This window comes from Phodopus roborovskii, unplaced genomic scaffold (genome assembly GCF_943737965.1).
Source record: "Phodopus roborovskii unplaced genomic scaffold, PHOROB, whole genome shotgun sequence".
In the NCBI taxonomy this organism is placed as follows: Eukaryota; Metazoa; Chordata; class Mammalia; order Rodentia; family Cricetidae; genus Phodopus; species Phodopus roborovskii.
The window spans coordinates 1,470,868-1,490,559 of NW_026125700.1; positions in this window are offsets into that span (position 1 = coordinate 1,470,868).

A 19,692-nucleotide genomic window follows, 5' to 3' on the forward strand; every position below is an offset into this window, starting at 1 on the left:
TACTTGAACCAAGAGCAACTGGAAACAGGGACTAACTGATAGCATGGGATATTATAAAAGCTCTAATAACGTTAACAGTATACGAAAGTAAGCTCAGCACCGATGATATATACCCTACAAAGTAGTGGTTCCCACACACCAGCTGCCATCTGAGTTATCGGAAGTATTTACCCAGCTCTCTGGTCTGACCTTAGGATTCTGACTGAGGAGATTTAAACTTAGATCATCCTTAAACCAACATAAGTGACACTGATTGCTATGGACTGAATTGTGCCATTGATCCTATTTCTATATAGTGCTATCCCTAATAGAACAATATTTGAAGATGTGGCCTTCAAGAGGTAATATAGGTAAAGTGAGGTCAAAAGGGTGGGGCCTAAGCATACAGGATTGGTGCCCTCATTAGAAGAATAAAGAGAACAAGTTCCTTTTTGACTCCTTGGTTTGTTCACCTTTGCATTTTCCCTGTCCAAATGTGCACAGAGAGAAGGTTATGCAAACACAAAATGACTGTCAACAAGATAGGAAGTGGATCTTTTTTCACAAACTGACCATGCTGCCATCTGAATATAGATTTTCTAGCCTCCAGCACTTTTGTGGGAAAATTTTTTTTTTGGGGGGGGCGTACAAACTTCTTCACCTATGGCAATTTTACTTAGGCTGAGTAAGGTGTTGATGCAGGTGGCTCTAAACCTCACATTTTTCCCTGGAAATGCCTATTTATTGTGTGGGACTGTAAAAAAGATCTAGACAATTCCCTGATATTTTCTACCCCAACATATTTCAAGATTTTAGTGAAAGAGCCCAAGAGATGTTGGAAAGCATCAAGCTCACAAATGCCAAATTGTCACTGTCAGGTTGGAGTAGCCTCAGCTGACTGGCCAGGACACTATGGATGGTGAGGTGGGGTTTTGTTTTTGTTTTTGGTGTTTCTGGTATTTACATCTTTTTGTTTTGTTTTGTTTTGTTTTGATTAAGTTGTTCCCAGGTTGACTGAAAGTATTACAGAGCAGAAGAGATTCAAATAGCTCCATGTGGTATTTTGAAAATTACCCTAACTGTAGCCTGGGTGATTTGCAAGCTCAGAACCTTCAGCATTTCCTTGGTGTCAGTATCTACCTAAATGATCTCTTGATCTAGGGCTGAAACCTCAGAGAAATAGTTCTCTCTCCCCTCTCTTTCTCTTCCTCCTGCAACTTGATAGAAATTTCTCTCCCAAGGCCTCTCTAAATCCACTTCATTGGATGGATGAGATAGCCTGCTTCATAATCTTTATGTGAGCAAGGCTTGTGTTGGCAGACCTTAACAAAAGACAGTGTGGTTTGAATGAGAATGACCTCATAGGTTCAGATATTTGAATATTTGGTCCACAGTTGGTAAAACTGTTTGGGAATGATTAGGAGGTGTAAGTTGTTGGAAATGTGTCTGGAGTGTACTTTGAGGTTTCAAAAGCCCACATCATCCCTAGCTCCATGTCCTACTTTTTACGAAGGATGTAACCTCTCAAATACTTCTCTAGCACTGAGATTGACTACCTGCTGTGATACTCAATACCATGATAGTCATGGACTCTATGGCTTCTGGAACCCCCAAACTTTCTTTTATTTTATTTTTTTATTTAATTTTTTAATTTATTATTTTACATGTTGATCCCAGTTCCCTCTCCCTCCCTCCCTCCCTTTTACTTTCTCTGACCCCTCACATGCACCCTGACCACCCTCCCCTCCCATCCCCCACCCCAATTCCACCTGTAGGGCACCAATCTTTCTTTTAAAAGTTGCCTTAGCCATTGTATTTTGTCATAGCAATAGGAAAATAAGTAAGTGCTGGGCAGTAGTGATGCATACTTTTAATCCCTGCACTCGAGAGGCAGAGGCAGGCAAATCTCTGTGAGTTTGAGTCCAGGCTCATCTACAAAGCTACACACAGAAATCCTGTCTCAAAAGAAAAAAAAAAAAAGCAGAAGAAGATAGGGAGGGAGGGAAGGAGACGGAGGGAGGGGAGGAAGAGCGGGAAGCAAGCAAGAAAGAAAACTAACACAAAAGTAGAAGGAAAGATTTTTAGGTCGGTCTACTTTTTGCCATGTCGCCATATAAAGTTATTCAGTACACTATCAATCACTATGTATCATTTTCCATGCTAGATAGCAGCTCTGACATGACCTAAAACACCTTTTCCTGAACATATTGCTATGAGAGTTGAATCTACAGCCAAAAGTACCCTAAGTATTGTTGGCTTGTCAAGGGCTTTCTGGCTGGCAATTTCAATTCAAGTGTACACATTTTCTAATGGACAGGTGGAATAAATAATTTTTCTAAATATCTTTGAAGGATGAAACTAGTGCAGAGAGGCTTGAGGATGGAGTTTCAAAAACTATATCCAGCCATTCAGTGCTTTTAGCTTGAAGACGGTGTTTCAGCAATTATATTCATTAATTCAATGCTTTTACATTCTTCCCTAATATATAAACACTACCTCGTGATGACTTTCCCATAGATTGCCTGTTGTGCTCCCTCTGTAGCAGCTTTTTACGTTACATTTTCTACAGGTCATATTTCAGGACAGAACATACCCATATTATCACCACATAAAACAAATTGAATCACGCTCTTTTTTTTTTTTTTTGATCAATTATTTTCTAAAAGTTTTCAACTTCTGTGCACATTTTAGGAGCATATTTTTTAAACGAAAACTCTTGGGCCTTGTACTTGCTATTTCAACATATGAGCCCTGATCTATTTAACATTTGTATGAGAATAATGTATGTAGTCCTGGATCTTACCTGAAATCTAACAATTATATTATGTCTGCCTGACCTGAATGAGTCATTTCACTGCGTGCTCCCAGTCACCCATCCGAAAACCAGGTGTTTAGCCAGGTTGGCAGGCTTCTCTAGTATTCACGGAGATCATGTACGTCTACCATTTAGCTCAGACCCTAGCACTCTTCCCATTGCAGTGGGGATGTTCTAACAACGGGACAGTGGTGGTCTTTCTGGGTACTGGTTGGGGGGGGGGGAGGACAAGCAATGAGGGCAGTTAAGCTTTGGATTCTGTTGATTCTAGCACACCCAAGGTAGAAGTCATCATAATCCTGAATCTTTATACAATGGTAACTTAGAGAAAGCCTTGTGTGTTTCCAACTAAGGGTCCCTAAGATGTTGTTGTACTAAGGCCAAATGGTCTCTTCCATATGAAAGAAAAGAAAATGGCCTAAAGGAATCACAAGGTGGGAAGGCTCTGGTCCTTTGTATTGATCAGTGTGCTATTTTTGGCACTCTGTCCTCACAGTATGTCTCTGTTTTTCACTCTTTGCCAGAACCTAATTCCAATTAGGAGTTCATCAACAGTACGAATTCTGCTGCACAGAATAAAATAATTGTGACATGTTTGTTTTAAAGCTGATTTTTACTTAATAAACCATCTGTTGTTGATAAACCGGTACCTTATAAAAATTCCCTATTGATAAATCAGTAAGTTAAAAGGTCCAAAGCAATATCTATATACAGATAACTCTAACACTAATAGTAAAAGAAAAGTATATATTAACATGTCAGATTACATGTATAACACATAATTAGGCATCTAATTAAACTTCCACTCGGGGAAGTCAAAAGATGTCTTAAATCCCATTTATCAATGTGGTAAATTGGTGAAAAATAGCACATTATGAATAAACAAGCAATGTATAAACACATAGAGACCAAAATTGAAGAGAAAACAGTCTATTTTCAGTCAAAAGACATTTCACCCTTAATGAAGATAAAGAAAGTCAAACACACATAAACAGAAAAAAAAGGACACTGGTTACCAGAGACAGGTATTTGGAGATAAAGAAGTTGATGTAATTCAAAGGGCCAACCATCCCAGCTATGAAGGATAAGTCTAGAAATGCAACATGCAATATAAAGATGACAGCTGATAATGTACTCTATAATAGACATTTCCTGAGAATAGACTTTGGATGCAGTCACTTTACACACATACACATTATATGAGATGTAGAATATGTTGATTTGCTTAACCCTGGTAATCACTCTACTTTGTGTCTATAACATCAATGTATGATGTTGTAAGTCATAACTATATAATTATGTGTAAGAAAAAACAAACCCAGGGCACCACAATCTAGGGCACAGACATTCCAAGCACTTTCTGACACTTCTACTTACCTGTCATTTCCATTCCAATCTTAGCTTAAATTGATCAAAATTAAGTCAGTCAATAATGAGAAAAGTGGTAAAGATTCAGCGACATTTGATTTTACCATAGCTAGCAGATCATATTGACTTTCTATTCATGGGGTATTAACTGAAAGCAGAACTAGACAACACAGACTCATCTATAAAAATCTATGAAAATAATGTGGACGTGTGGCAAAGTCCTCATTAAAATGTCAACCTCAACACTCCAAGCCTATTTCAGGAAAGAGGCTTTTCCAAAGTTTTCATAATCCTCACTTCCCCAGTGCTCTTGGACAACGGACCAAGAGGTGGTAGGAAAACAATGTCAACATAGCTTATATAAGTTACCTTGGTGTCATATCCTACAATGTGTGTCCATTACAGTCTCTTATAGAACCTTTTCCATCTCTGGAGCAGTGATTCTTGTTCTATCTGTTAGACTCTGCATTTGTCCCAAACATTAAAAATCATAAATTCTATATATTTTATGTTCCAATCTAGAGATATATAAATCAAACTTTTTCCCTCCTGTCATATTTGCCAAGGGATGCAGTAGAATTCAAACTATGGGTATATGGCAAAGAGTTTTTTTTTTTCTTTGTTCAATTAGACAGGGAAAGAGGGAACAAAAGGCAGTCACAGGTAGGTGGTTGTTTATTCAAGAATTCCTAATAATTAGGATCCTGATAGAGATTGGGTATTGGAGCAATGTTTATGAATTCAGGGAGTGGTCGCTTGTTAAATTCTTTGTACTCTTTTCCTAGTTTATTGTTAATTCTACATACGTATTAGACTTTTCTTTTTATCTTTTTAAGTAGAGTCTGCTATACTTCTGCCTCACGTTCCAAAGTGCTACAGTTAGAGGTATACACAATCAGTCCTTCTCAACATTAAATTTTTTGGGGGGAGAGGAGGTGAAAGTGTATGTATGTATGGGAGTGAAAGTTCAAGTGGGTATGCATATAGGGAGGGACACATGCATGTGTGCACATGTGTGTAGAAGCAGGAGGTCAATCTCAGGCACCATTCCTCACAAGGTTCACTTTTTGCCTGGGACAGGGTAGTAAATTAGGCTAATCTGACACATTGGCAAGCCCCATACATCTGCATATATCTTCCTTCTTAGTAGTAGGATTCAAAGTAGGTGCCCCCATGCTTGGATATTCTTTACCTGGCTTCTGGGTATCAAATTAATGCCCCTATGTTTTCAGGGTAAACTATTCCAAGCTCCCTAAAGTTTTCCATTATTAACAGTCAGGAGTATTATTCATAACAATAGCAATTAATGATAATAGTAATCATTAAGATGACACATAAGTCTTCTGAGAGATTAAATGTAGGCTTTTATCTTCTAATGTAGCAGTAAGAAAAATGGTGGATATTCCAGGAAAAGAAAAACCATGACATTGTGTGCATTTTCTATTGTCCATCAAATTAAGCCCGGTATGGTTCATGAAGAAAATAAAGAGGTGCTCCGAGTTATATGCATTTCATCAAGTGTCTTGTGAGCCACATTGTCTAACTCAACCTCCAAAGCAAATGCCAACTGGAAATCCCCTCATGCTTCCTCAGAGTGACTGGTCCAATTCAAGAGAACATAATATCTACAGTCAGATTCCGGTTGACCTTCTCACTTAGGCTTTCAAAGTTTTAATAAATATGCATGTTCAGGACCAAGCAGTTGTATTTTCCCTGCTAGGCTTTCAACTCACAGATATAAACAAAACCAAGGTGCAGTCTTAGCTATGCAGCCTATCACTCTCCTGAATACGTGAAGCCTACCATGAAGTTGGCAAAGGTTTAATATTCAGCTCTGGCAATTTTCAGGGTGCCTCTAACTATGACCCCCTAATCATTTGGAGTCCCAGCTACTTGGGCAAAAGCAGTTCCTTGGTGTTTTTTCTTGTGATGTGATCTCTGCAGACTCATGGTCACAGACAAATCCAGAGAGTGTTTGTTTTCCCAGGCCAAAATAGAGAAAGCAGTATCCATCAAGAACCCAAGAACTATTAATCTCAGGACTTTCCTTTCAATCTGAAGAATGCCCTTTCACTGGCTCCTGTTATTAATGTATAGAGGCAATTCAAAGCAAATTGCTTCCATGCCAAGGTTTCATTTTAGGATTTCTTTATCTTTTCTTGCCTACTCTGTACCTCATACTAGGATGCTCTGGTCTGGAGTGGGAAAATCAAGGGACCAGGGAAGTAAAATAAAGAAAGAAGAGTCAATAATTTTTTGTAACTAAACCCTACCTACCATATGTTAAGGATGGACTCCATGTAACATGTGCCAGAAATCTGAAATTTCAAAGAGCACCCATCCATTGAACTTTATTTACATATAACAAAAATGGATGGGACATCTAATTAAAGTGAGGCACTATGCTAGACTGCATGACAGATGTGGTCTTTGGGTATAAGAAATTGAGAAAGCAAGTGAAAAAAAAGTCAAAACTTAGACTCACAAGGGAATGCAATGGGCATTCTAGTAGAACCACAGGGAAAGAAAAGATTTGACAGGATAGATATCTCATGAGAGAGCGCAGACGTCTCCCCTGGGGATTTAGAGCATTACCAAGTGGCAGAGTGCTAAGAAGCATGAGAGGAAGCAGCAATACAGTTCTCCCATGCCACTTCATGAATGCCCCCTCCTAAATGAAAGTTTGTAAAGTAAGTTGCCACATGACTAGACTAGACTCTCTCTTATCCTTTGCACAGAAAAGAATACTCCTCAGGTCACAGGTCACTTCTCACCCAGAAATTTTATAGCATGAACAAGCCCACTCATAAGTAACCTTTTCTGATACCTTTCCCAAGAGCTTTTATTCTTCCAGATGAGGCAAAAGAGATGAAAATCTCTGCCTACAGAGCCAAAAATAAAATAAAAAAAACCCTACAGATATCTGACAGTGTCGTTTACTTGGTCAGAACTTGAGAAGCATTCTCATGGGAATGGGGATAAAGATAGAGGTACCCAGGTCAGATTCTACCAAATAGCCTCCGCAAAAGCTAGTTAAGAGGTGTGATCTAGAGTTAAGCCACATTAGCTTTCATGGTTGGCCCTGTCACTTAAAACTTGAATAGAATACTTTACCGTTCTGGGTACCAGTTTCCATATCTCTGTATGGAATTCACATCCTAGGGACACTGGGCAACTTAAATGAGGTGAAGCTTGTATGATGCGAGGATAGTGATAGCTCCCTAAAGCCATTGCCCGGAAGTCCTTCCCAATTCTGTTTACATGTGGGCATAACTGTGGACACCAGAGTGCAAGGATGAGCAGAGAGGGAAGAAAAATAATGTAGACTAAGTTGCATAGAGGTTCTTTGTAATTTTATTTATTTAGAAAACTGTTTTTAAAAGAACATATAAAGGAAAATTCCAGTAGGTAGCTGGACCCATGGAGCAGAGAAATCTGAGTGGGAGTAGCTGAAATATATCTGACAAAAGAAGGCCTCATGGGAGTGGAGAGGGGGATTCTGAGAGTTCAAGGGTGATCATTTCAAGATGTAGCCAGATTAAAAGCCAACACTTTATTTATCATTACCAGAAGGGAGAACCAATCTTCCCTTTTGCCTCTTAACTATCCCTTCCTCTTCTTTGTCCCCTTTTCCCCTCTATTTCACTCTCTTTATACCACATGAGAATACACCAAGATGGTAGTCTATGTACCAGGAATCACACCCTCACTAGACACTGAATCTCCTGGTCCTTTGATCCTGAACTTTCCAAACTCCACAACAAGTACAGATATAAGTCATTTAACAGGTGATGTTTTGCTATAGTGGTCTGAATGTATTAGAATAAGAGTCTTCTGTGTGGCCCTATTGCTGCCAGGGTCTGTGTTGAGGCCTGAGAATCCTGTTACCATCAAAGGGCATGTGGATGCCTGAGGTCTGGGACCAGGTTGCTATTAAAGGACAACACTGCCACTGGGCTGTGCTGGACTGAGTGGCCTGCACTGCCACCTGGGGTAATGGTGACATCTATACCCAGCTGCTGCTAAGGATCAGGTCTGAGTCCATGGTCCTAAAACAGCTGGCAGCTATACTAAAGTTTGAGTCCCATATTACCACCAAAGGTCACACAGAAGCTCAGGGTTGGGGGCCACAACCTGAGGCCTTGGTGGTGTCTGGAGGGCTGGAATGACATGCTGCCACTAGAGCCATCCTGATGTGAGTGGCCAGTGCTTCCACCTGGAGCCAGGATGTCATCCAGCCCAAGAGATGCTGCCGAAGGCCATGTCTGGGTGTGTGTTCCAGCTGCAACTAGAATCTGTGTTGATGTCTGTGGCCCATGTCACCTTAGGGAACCACAGGAACCATAAAATCAGAGCTGTCCCACCCTTTGCTGGCCCTGAGGTGGGTAGCCCCAGTGGCCCAGACTTACCTGCTCAGCTACTACCCAGGCCCACAGCAGGACCTTGGGTTGGCCCACCCTAACTTCTACCCCATCTAGGATTTGCTGGAGCTCATGAAGGGACAGTTCTACAGAACAATACCTGCAGAACCTCCATGACTTGGGGTGACCATGGGATGTATCAGAGGAATTACAGTGAGGATCAAGTGATGATGGTGTACCAGAAACCAGAGGCCCTGAACCAGACCAATGACTGATTGCAATGAACAATTGCTAGTAAAGCTTACTGAACAAAAAGGTATACTATGTGACACACTGTATGTGACCCAATGCCACAAGACATTGAAGAGGTGTTGGAGAGATGGGAAAGAGAAAGAGAAAAGAGGGTTTTGTTTGTTTTTTTTCTTGTTTTTGTTTAATTGTTTGATTGCTTTGTTTTGTTTTTATTTATTCAAAATTTCTTTTGGTGGCACTACAGGAGTTTGGAGAGGACATGGGGTGACTGGGAGCAACCAAAAACTTTTCATGAGTAACTAGAGAAAGACAATTGACACGAGGCAGTTAGTAAACACAGAACAGCACCTCTGTGGTGGACTCAGTGTTTCAGTTCTGAGGCGATTCTATGGCTTTTCTCCTTCAGAGAGCCTCATTACTCTCAACTTCCTCTCTAGAGTTAGTCATAGCTGCTGGGCTAGATCATAAAGCTCCATGCCTCAAACAGGGTGGCTTTTGTGAGGGAAATCAACAGGAAAGCTTAAACCAATGCTGTGCACTGGGGAATCTCTGCTAATATTTAACCAGCAATGGGTCAGAGGGGCAATCTGGTGAAAAGAAATTTGAGCCTAAAGATGGAGATAGACCTGAAATCCCTGGCAAAGCATAATGCCTACGGATACAGCCTGTATTTGTTGACTCTAGGGAACATGGTAGGTCTCAGAAGCACAGATTCTACAGAATACAGGCCCCACTTCAAATAGACTAATGTCTATTTTCCTGTGGAACAGAATAGAAAAATTGGCTCAGCTATATGGCTTCTTTTCTTCAGTGTTTATCACTTTATGTTCACAAAAAAAATCTCTCTCAAAGTTCTTCTGTATAATATATACAGAATACAATCCCATATTTCCTTTATGCTCTAGACCCATGGTTCTCAACCTGTGGGTAGTAACCTCTTGGAGGTCATATATCACATATTCTGCATGTTAGATACTTATACTATATCATAACAGTAGCAAAATCAGTTATGAAATAGAAATGAAAATACTTTTATGGTTGGGGGTCACCACAACTTGATGAGCTGTATTAGAGGGTCACAGCTTAGGAAGGTTGAGAACTACTGATCTAGATTCTTCACAAGTGCATGTTACAGATATCCCACACCTTTTTGCTAGACTAAATACAATGCCTTTCCTTGCACTATAAAAGAACTTGATGAGAGAGGTCATTCTGTATATGTTTCTCATACTGGTTAATGAATAAAGAACTGTTGGCCAATAGGAAAGGAGATAGGATGGACTAGGAGGAAAAAGGAAGTAGTAAGGAGAGTCAGGATGGAGAGCCTGGAGAGAACAGAACCGCCATTCCTCCGACCACGTGGAAATACATAGAAATGGGTTAATAATTAAGACAGAGCTAGCCGATTAGAAACTAGCACCTGGCCAATAGCATTGTATCAAATACAGAGTCTCTGTGCATTATTTGGGGCTGGCGGCGTGGCGGCAGGACAAGACCAGGCGGCGGGCGGAAAAACCGTACTTGTTACAAGAACCCTTTCTTGTTTTGTGGTTAGTGTGAGCTATTCAAATGATCATAAGCTGAGGAGTATCAGGGAAAACTCCATAGCCTGGTCAGTCAGGTAGCAGTGGAAAAACACTGGCGCCAAGACAGGAAGCAGCAAAGAAGAGCAAGGACACAATGCGGTGGGGGGATATGGAAGGGAGAAAGAAGCAAAAAGATTTACTCAGGAACATAAGCTTTGCCAGATCCATGTCTCAAGTTCCCTAAGCCAGCAGGGTCAATTTAGAATTGATCTGGGAGAAAGAAAGTTTGAATGCAGTCTGTACCTATTTCTGCTCCCCACTAGCACACTGTATTTTGATGATTGGTCTTTTGGCACAGGACTGGAAAATGCATAACTGTGAAGGCAGAAAGCATTGTACATATTCAATAGTGCTTGGTGCAACACACATTCAGTGCTGCTCACAAAGATCTGTGTTTGCTCCATTTCAACCCACTGGACTGCTACATAATGGCAAATGGAGCCTGAATGTCTGGGCTGGAGGACACTACAACCCATGGTTGTTTTTTTTTTTTTCCTGACTCTCTGTTTATCAAGCTCCCTGGCTGTTGCGAAAATCCATACAGCAGAGATGACAGCATCTTTTTTTTTTTCCTTCTAGAGGAAAATACTCTTTTTTTTTTTTTTTTCAGAATAGCTCATCCTCCAGGCTGCAGACTGACTGAACACATTTTTTTAAAGTCTAAGCATTAATTAGCAAGATAAAGAAATGTATCTTCCTTTGTTCAGAAGGAGAATTCTATTGAGCCTTTGACAATGAAGCTGTTTAAGGGACAGCCTGAGTTGCTGCTTCTGCACCGAGCTTCTGTAGAAGAAAGATAAAGAGCTCACTAGTAGAGGGTTCTGGCTTTGTGCCATTTGCTTGCTGTTTCCTCTGGACTCCAGTGGGAAGTGGTATCCTAAAAGTAAATAAAAGGTCCATGAAGGCCAAAATGAAGTCAGTGACTTGAAGCCACACACCAGAATGCTCCATTGGGGCACCTAATTGACTCTGAGAGTGTTTGTGGGTTTTCCTCCCATTTTAGACCTTGCTGTTTCCTCCCAGCATCAGCTGACAGATTATGGCCAGCCCACAAAAAGACAGGCCCCTAGGGAACTTAGACAAGATGGGTTTCACATAGGCACAGAAGACTCCCCGATTCCGGACTAATAGTTTATTAGGTCCCTAGGAGTAAAAGGGGATCCATTTTTCTCATCCATGGGTGGTTTACTTTTTCAAAAGTGTCCTTTGTAAAAAGGGGGAAAGCATAAACAGCATTGCTTGCAAGGCCACCTCTACTGAGTACTAAATACAGGGCTTGGGAAGTACAATGTATCTCCTGACAATATGCCAAGTGCCAACCCCAGGCAGCTTCTGGATGTAATTCCAGTCCCCTTCTTTGAATGGATTATCCAGCAGAACCACTCTACTACAGTGTTTGATGCCTTTAGGCCAACATTGCACATCTCACTGAATCCCACTAAGCCAGCTGAAGCCTTTTTTGTTTTGTTTTATTGTTGAGGTTGGGTAGGGGGTGGATGCTGGGGTTTAAAAGCTTTCAAATATAACATAAAATATTGAGAGCAGATCATGCACAAATCTTAAGTGTCCACTGCATTTTCACAAACTAAACTTCTCCGTATACCTGATTCTCAGATCAAACATAAAACATGACTAGCACCCAACCCCCAGAGTTTACCAGCTCCTATTCAATCTCTATCACCCAAAGGCAACACTACGTTGACTTTTATCTGTTCTTTTTTTCTTTTCATAAATTGAATGAAAATGCCCCCATAATCTCATAGGGAGTGGCACTATTAGGAGGTATGGCCTTGTTGGAGTAGGTGTGGCCTTCTTGGAGGAAGCATGTCACTGGGGGGTGGGCTTTGAGGTTTCAAATGCTTAAGTCAGGTCCAATGTTAGTCTCTGTTCCTGCTGCCTGCTTATCTAAATGTAGAACTCTTAGCTACTTCTCCAGCTCCATGTCTGCTTCCATGTTTCCTGCCATTTGAACCTGATAACCATCCCAAATGCAATTTTTTTTCCTTCTAAGAGTTGCCATGGTCATGGTGGCTCTTCACATCAATAAAACCCTATTTTCAGGTATTCGCTCACATAATGAAACACAGTTTTGCAATGTTAATTCTTCTGTGCATTTTACATTCAAACAATGTAGTATAATTCATTTAGCAATTCTATTATTGAAAAGAAGTTGGTACATTCTCTATTATTAGTTGTTATAAACAGGATTACTACAAACATTCTAGCACATGTATTCTGAGGAACATATGTATGTTCTCATGAACTCTATTTTTCAATCTCTGCCAAGCTCAAAGCTGTGCTTCATTCCAAATCTCACTAGACACCAGCTGACAGGACTAATTAATTATTGTGCTTTTTAAATATCAAGGATGGTGAACAGAACATAGGGTAGTCTCAATGTTCACATCCTGAAAAATCCATTCTACTTGAGTGTGGGGGTGACCTCTAATTTGGATCTAAATCAAAGATAACAAAGCTGATGGCTGTCAGTCGTGTGATTGGACTACATAATAAATTATAAGGTGACACTAATGTGAAAACACACACTAAAAAGGACTGTGGAGAAGCTCGTATGATGAGGATCTGTACATCCTACAGCTACCAAAAACAGCAGAAAGGAATAGTGGGCCTGAGTGGGAGAAATAAAGACTTTGAGCAGCGTGAATGACCTTGTGAATCAAGACTCTGAGGAACACAGTGACTGACTTATATCTTTTTTATTTTAACTTGACAGAGGTCTTAGGTAGTTGAGACTGCCTTCAAACTCCTTATTATAGCCAAGGCTGGCTTTGAAAAGCTCATTTTCCTGCCTGTACCTCTCAAGTACTAGGATTACAGGTGTGTACTACCACTCCCCGCAAGTGGCTGACAACTTTGCTGCACTTTTGTAAGAACATGGAAGCATAAAATTTTATACTCCATATGCTACTTTGAAAACATAATTAAATCATTAAAATACATTTCAAATCTGTAAATCTAAGATTATTAGCATAAGCATACTCCATAAATTACTAGACGGGGGTTACATGCTCTTGACTTTTATAGACTTTTGACCTATTAAGCCTATCTGAATGCTACTCTTTACATGGCAGCCCAAGACCTTCTAAAGGAAATTTGTTAAGGACCCATTTAAACCATATCCAAATTTTTGATCTGAAAAATCTATAATAAATACATACTACTTATGTCACTAATCTTGGTATCAGTCTTTACATAGTACATTTTGTTTCCTTTTGTCCCTTTAACTTATCACTATGAACCTATTACTTGAAATAACTGATGCCTATTATCACAAAATTGGGAAACCAATGTACTGCATGGATTATGCTTCTTCTGGAAGCTTTAGGGAGGTATCTGCTTTTGCCTCTTCCAGTTTCATAAGGCCTCTTGCATCATTTCTTTGGCCTCTTTATACTCCCTCATCCTTCTTAAAGGCCAGAAGTAAAAACAAAACAAAATTTTCAAGCCTTTAACTCATGTTCCATTATCATAGCTCCTTCACTTACTCTGCCTTATCAAGACCCTTGTAATTAACTATATGAGGTCCAGATCAATTAATTATATGAAGATCCAGATCATCTTCCCATCTCAAGTCTTCTCTTCAATTTCCTCCTATCACTAAGGCCTGCTTTGTCACATAACAAGTTCACACAGATTATTGGAGATTAGGTAGGCAGGTATCTGGAGAATAGGGTATATTGTGCCACCCACTACATGCTACAAAATAAAACTAAGACATCCATCAAGTGTCTGTGGAATAATTTTCCCAGAATGTTATTCGTACCATTACATCAAATATTAGGGCTATAGAAATTATCCAAGGAACACACTAACTCTTCCCAAAAGCCTCTGTTCTTACTAATGTTAGTCTATTTCTTCACATTTTCTACATGTTAATCCAGGAGGATTTCAAAGAACACATACTAAACAGGAAAATTTTATTTCTTTCCACGATTTTATGAAGTTGATATCTTTACTTATGGATGATCAATCAAGGATAGTGTTCTCTTTTTCCAGGCTATAGTTTCACATGGTAAGAAGCTCTATTGATTATTTTTAATATATAGCACCATAGGCACAGTAGTTAAAGCTGTTAGGTTAGAAGAGAGACCCCAAATATTTGCAGTTTAAACAATGTAGCTGAGTTCTTTATTATTACTGAAAGTCTAGAAGTGAACTATCTGAAACTTGCATTTGGCTCTTCTTGACCAAGTACTCGATGCTTTCACATTTACCCACAATTGAATAGGGAGGAAAAGACAAAGAAAAGTAATGAAATTGATATGCCAACTTTATTTTCACAAAGAATCTTTGGAAATGTCACTCAATTTGCCTTTTATGACTACATTTAACAATAAAGCACTTCTTTTTGTTGATGAGGGTAAGCTGAACAGGAAATTGGTAATCCTATTACTGTGGAAGATGGAAAAACTGAAATTGGGAATAACTATGTTTGTACAGAAAGCGAAAGAGATGGTTTAATTTTAATGAATGTAAATAAACACAGTGGAAGCCTATGCTTTTCTAGAGATCACTGTTGTTATAAAAGATGTATTCAGTTAACCTCTAAGTTATTTTACTTTTATCTTCATCAGAATAATGCACATATTCTTCATAGCCACCACAATAATAAAACCTCATTAGCTCTAATTTAGACCATTACAGTAGCCTGTAGGATGTTAGCAGAGTATGTTTTCCACTTTTCTTGTCCTTTTCTATACACTAATGTATACCCAACATAGTATATATACTTACCACAGTAAATCAATTAATATAAATCTTTGTCTTATACTTCCTGGGACTGGTTTACCGCATTGCAATGTGATAAACAACTCCCAGATAGCTCATCTTTGACTGACAGACTCTTCCAGGCCAAGTCTTAGAGTAGAAGGTAAATTTTCATCATGTCACACTATATTCTTATTTGTTATTTCCTCTCACATAAGCAAACATCCAAGACTATTTTCTGTATATCACCATACTTCCTGAGCAAATACAGGATCTCAGCCCTAAAATTCAGCCCAGAAAACAAACCACATTGTTGTAGATGTGCATCAGTGATTATTTCTTCCCCTTCCTTCCCAGGAGGCTTCATTTGTGGCTGGCAGACTCTACCACCAGAAAAAAGGGAAATGATGACATATGGAAACCTGAACCTACACAAATGAATAAGCATAAGTGGAAAGGATAGCTATGTAAGGAAATATGTGAGACATTTTTCTTTTAATGCTACATTAAAAGACAACAGGCTAATGAAACAAAATTTAAAATGTAATAACAGGTTTATGTGCAAGCAAGTATATGAAATAATGAATAGACAAGTTTGGAAAAAGGGAAATGGAAGTAAATTATTGAGAAGTCTCTTTACACTGTACATGAAAAGTTAAAAATTGTTACCATAAGAACTAATGTGACTTTTTTTTGATAAAACAAAGAGTAAGCTAAAAGGTCACCAAAGTAATAAAAATAACTTAAAAGGATTTTCAATTACTTTAAATGAATACGGAAAACCAAGAAATGAGGGTTAAAAAAAAGATGGGACAAATATGGAAAGTGAATTTCAGATGACAGACTTAAACCTAACCATATCAATACTTGCAGTACATGTAAATTATGTAAACATATTAATTAAATGGCAGATTTTCAAATCAAATAGAAAAGGCCTAATGCTATGCTGCCTATTAAGAAATATATATCATGTATGAAAATAAAAATGTTAAAAGTATAAAAAATTATAATACTAGTGACATTATTATAAAATAATGGATTTTATATCACCATGGATAAAGTCATTTCATAATGACAAAGAATGCACATAATCAAGGTAATATGACAAACAAAAAGACACATGAACTAATATCAGAGTGCCAACATATATAAAGAAAAATTAATAGGATAACAGGGAAAATGGGTAAATCCATAATTAGAGTTCTGAGCACCTTTCTATAACTTATAGAAGCACTTCACAGAAAACTATATCTTAAAAACACTACTGTCTTAGTCACTTTTCCAATATTATGACATAATACTTTGCAAAAGAAACTTAAGAACTAAAGAGTTTAATTTGACTCTTATGATGGCAAGGAAGTCACTGTGACAGGTATGCATTCCATTAGCCATCTGAGATAGTTGAAACATTAAACACCAAACCCTATAATTTCTTGTTTTTAATCTTACTTAAAGGGTATGATTAATATATATATTCAAAGTGCTGGGATCACTAGTCTTATACTTTAGGTTCAAATAAGTATTACACAAACATAAGCATCACAATGCCATTACAGTTGACCTTTTACCTGAGTCAGCTTTGATTAACAGTTCGAGTAGCATACTTACAGTGTAAATATGCCAAACAAAGAGACAATTTACATCCTAAGGAACCTTGCGTGGGTTTATCACATTGAAATGAATGGTGTAAATCTTAAAACTTACTGGTATAATTATCATAATTATCTTCCAACGGTGCTTGGCCAGGATTTAATGAAGTTTCAAACAGCAAAGCCATGAACAAAGAAGGAGTAAATCCCTAAAATCTGGAAATCATACAACACACTTCCTTTCTAAGTAACCAATGACACTTCCTTTCTAAGTAACCAATGGGTCAGGTCAGAATAAATTCAAAAGGAACACTGCATAGCATTTTAATTAGATGGAAATAAAAGAGACATTTAAAATCAATGACCTCAGTTTCTACCTTTAAAAATCATCATAATAACATGTGTTACCTAAATTATGAAGAAAAAAATGAATTAGAGGAGGGATGACTGAGAAAAAGAGATTACAAAGGTTATGAAAGTACTTTTGTAGTGTTAGGTTAAATATCTTGATTGCATGATGATTGTGTGTGTGTGTGTGTGTATGTGTGTATGTGTGTGTGTGTGTGTGAGAGAGAGAGAGAGAGAAAGAATTTATCAAAGAGTATATGTTTAATTATATTTTGAATGCTTGAGAAAAATTTAAAACATAATGGAGGTAGAACAGTAAATATTCTTTTTGTTTCAAGTTGGCAGCTTATTTCTCTAAGTACCGGCCTAGTTCTTTGAGCCTTTTCCCTGCTTAAGAATGATCTGCCACAAAAAGAGAAGGGGATAAAAACGCACGAGGCTATTTGCCAAGTAGATGGAATAAAACCTGACTCTGCTAACTTCACAGGGTCTTGGGAAAATCAAAAGTGATAATGAGCAGAGCTCATTACAAAGCTAGAAAGTGTTATAAAAATATAGTAGCTTATCTCTCTAGCTCCAGGTTTCCTGGTGGACTGAATGAGAGACTAACTAGGGCTAAATTTGGAAGGAAGGAGGTAGAGTTTGTCTGTAATCCTATCTCTTCTGGCCCCAATGCCCTTCTGCTATGATTTCCAAATCCAAGGAAACCCTAAACAGAACTTCCTATCTTTTCCTCTCTGCTAAACATGTGTCAAAATTTCTTTCGATACCCTCTGGAGACTGCCCTCAACTAAAAGATAGTGAACGCTAAATAAGCAAGTGGTATAAGTAGATTTCTTTCATTCCATTTGGCTTACTATGTATTAACTGGTTAAATACTAATCTCGACGAAATCCTTCATTGATGGTTTCTTAGTAGGGGATGACATTTACAGGTAGGCGGCCCCTTGCTCAGTTTATCTTTTCGGAGTCTGAACACTTCTTGGAAATCCCTTCTGCTGACTGTACAGTACTGCAGTTTTTCTGCTCTACTTAGTTTATTACAAACCAGGGATCTATTACATACGCATTCCTGGAACTCTTATAAATCTCCCTCTTCCCCATTTACAAACGCACACCTTTAGAAATAATAAGAAAACAAAGCAGCGCTATTCAGTAACAACATTTTTTTGTACAATTTTTTACCATATTCATCACTTTAGTGTTATAATTAAATCGTTAAAATGCATTGCTAATCTGTAAATCTGGGCTCATTAGCATAAGTGTACTCCATAATTACTAAACACAGGGTGCATGCTTGTGATGTTAATAGAATTTTGGACTATTAAGCCTGTCTGAATATCACTCTCCACATGGTGGGCCAGGAGTTTCTAAAGGTTTCTCAATTTTGCTCTGTTACACTAGCCCTGTGGTACTGGCTTCTTGCCCTTATTTTTACTTTTTCTTTTTCTTTTTTAGAACAATATGTCCACAAATGCTACTATAGACTTCCAAAATGTTCCCTCTAATTTTTAAAGTATCTATTAAAATATTTTCTATGCTCATAGTTTGGAATAAAGAATAAAATATAGACTTACTTATAGGACTGGTCATCTGAGGGTTTTGAGAAAATTATTTGTGGTGGCTAGTCTTATGTCAACTTGACACAAGCTACAGTCATTAGGAAAGAGGAATTCTCAATTAAGAAAATGCCTCCATAAGATTGTCCTATAGGCAGGTCTGTAAAAACATTTTCTTAATTAGGATGTAGGCTATAAGAGGGCCCAGTTCACTGTGGGTGGTGCCAACTCTGGGCTGGTGGCCCTGGGTGCTATAAGAAAGCAGGCTGAAACAAAACATAGGGAACATTACTGATGGACTCTTACCTGGAAGTCTAAGATGAAATAAAATATTTCTTCTCCAAGTTTCCTTTGTCCATGGCATTTTATAACAGCAATGGGAACCTCAACTAAGACCATTATAAAATATACTTTAGTCAGCCAACAACTTGTCTAAATGTCCTTGAATCCTTCACCACCTAAATATTATTGCCATATGCAGGTATAACCTCACTGCTTTGAGGTCGGATAAGTTGTTTATTTTTTCATGCCATTAACTTTCAGTTCATCATTGGTATTCTAGAATGAAATATTATCTGTTACTCAGAAGTATCTTTTAAGTGCTAAGTGATTTACTTTGCACTGCAGAGGTTCACTGTCAAGAATGTGTGTATATGCTCACAAATTCCTCATGGGACTCACTTACTGTACATCACTCAAACACATGTTCTTCCCTTGTTCCAATGAATTATCCTCAGATACATATTCCCCTCCACTATGAATCTAAAATCCACCAAAATATGACTACAAAACAGAGGTGCTGTGGGTGTAGCATAGTGATATTTATAAGACCCCAGACTCCATCCCCAGGACTATTTTTTTTTTTAACTTGAAGGAAAAACAAAGTCATCTCTTTCTTTTTTTCTTTCTCTTTTGTACCTATTGTCATCTCATGTTTTAGCATGTTTCTGTCTTATCTCTGTAGTTAAAGTCTGGCAACAGGCAAATAGAGGGAGCAAGAGTGGAGGGTGAAAGAGAGAGCAGAGAGGAGGTAGGAGAGATGATAAGAGACAGTCCCTGTAAGTCAAAAATATCTCAATGCTCCTCCCCCTCCTGTTACTTCACTGGG